This window comes from Chrysochloris asiatica, unplaced genomic scaffold, assembly GCF_000296735.1.
Source record: "Chrysochloris asiatica unplaced genomic scaffold, ChrAsi1.0 scaffold00043, whole genome shotgun sequence".
NCBI lineage: Eukaryota > Metazoa > Chordata > Mammalia > Afrosoricida > Chrysochloridae > Chrysochloris > Chrysochloris asiatica.
Genome location: NW_006408561.1, coordinates 14,566,532 through 14,568,260, shown reverse-complemented (window position 1 = coordinate 14,568,260; position 1,729 = coordinate 14,566,532). Strand labels below are relative to the sequence as shown.

The 1,729-nt window shown below is 51.2% G+C and overlaps 1 pseudogene; it reads left to right on the top strand.

The window, feature by feature from the left end:
* The window catches only part of LOC102831974, an 8,611-nt pseudogene extending 7,139 nt beyond the window's left edge, over positions 1 to 1,472 (top strand).
* The last annotated feature ends 257 nt before the right edge of the window (positions 1,473 to 1,729 follow it).

Genomic DNA, 1,729 nt, shown 5'->3' with positions numbered 1-1,729 from the left:
TTGGCACAGTGGCCGAATCAATGGATTCAAACATAGCAATGATTGTGAGGTTGGCCAGAATTGGGTAGTATTTTGTTCTGTTGTTCATAGGGTCGATATGAGTTGGTACTGACTCAGTGACAGCTAACAAAAACAACATTCATCTATTCTAAGAAATTTGGAAGGGGCACAGGCAGGGGCAGCCTCAGACCCAGCCACAGGTGTTAGTGCCAGTACCAGAGCAGGCACCAGTTCCAGGTCACTCCATAGTGCTGGACATGCTGCCTGAGGTGGTAGAAATTGGAGGAGGCCTCGCCAGGGCCAGTGGACACCCAGGTCAGCATGGAGGAGAGACAGGAAGAAGCAGCCATTTGCCTGGATGTGGGAGAATGTGAAAAACGAGCTCAAGATATGCTCAGGGTATGAAGTAGCAGGGGCTCCCTGAAGGTCACCATCCTGCAGAGCAGTGACAGCTGAGCCTTTAGCACTGCACCCCTGACTCCCAGGCTGTGTCCCAATGACTCCACATCTATCAGCCTTGCTACCACCAACACACCTTCCAAGCACGCCCTGCAGTTCTTCTGCTATATCTGCAAGGTCAACTGCACCAGTCAGCAGGGGTTCCAGGACCACATGGCAGGGGCCCAAGACCAGCAGTGGCTTGGGGAGATCCAGAAAATGAGCCAAGCCTGCCTCCTGTCTTTGCTGCCAGAGCCCTGAGACACGCTGGAAAGAGAAGAGGAAGACCCTCCACTCAGTTACTGGTGTAACACCTGTCAAGTCTACTACATGGCAGACCTGATCCAACACCGCAGGACACAGGATCACAAGATTGCCAAACATTCCCTGCAACCGTTATGCACTGTCTGCAGCCATTATTTCAAGACACCCCTGCCCCCCCTCCGCCACAAGTTTGTGGAGCACGTGAAGTCCCAGGGGCACAAAGACAAAGCCAAGGAGCTGAAGATGCTCGAGAAGGAGACAGCTGGTCAAGATAAGGACCACTTCATCACAGTGGATGCTTTGAGGGTGATGAAGAGGTGGAGGAAGAAGAGGATGAGGTTGAGGAAGGGTTCTGCAAGCAAGTAAGGTCCAGAGATATATCCAGAGAGGAGTGGAAGGACTCAGAGACCAACACCCTCAATACCGCTTGTGGTGTGGACTTCCTGGTACCTGTGATGGGCTACGTCTGCTGTATCTGCCACAATTTCTACCACAGCAACTCAGGGGTACAGCTTTCCCACTGCAAGTCCTTGACCCACTTTGAGAACCTGGAAAAATACAAGGCAGCCAAGAACCCCAGGCCTACCACCCGCACTGTGAGCCGCCGATGCACCATCAACGCATGGAATGCCTTGACTGCCCTGTTCACTTCTGCAGGCCTCTCACCCACTCGGCCCAGCACCAAGGACACAGCCAAAATCCCCAGCAAGGTGCCAGTCCAGTCCCCTCAGCTCCCACCACCCTGGTGTTCTACCTGCATCAAAACCTGATAGTCCTGGCACTCACACAATCTAGGTCCCAGACCACTAGTGCTTTTTTAGGAGTCTGCTTGGAAACTCTGACATTGGTATTTTCACTTATAATCCAATAAAAGAAGGTAGTTGGCTGTAAAAGAAAAACAAAAAAAACCGAGAGACAAAATCACACCATTCTCACTTGGAAGCTGCAATCCGGCTGTACTTCTTTCAAGACAGGTTTGTTTGTTCTTCTAGCAGTCCATGATACTTTCAATATTCTTTGCCAACAC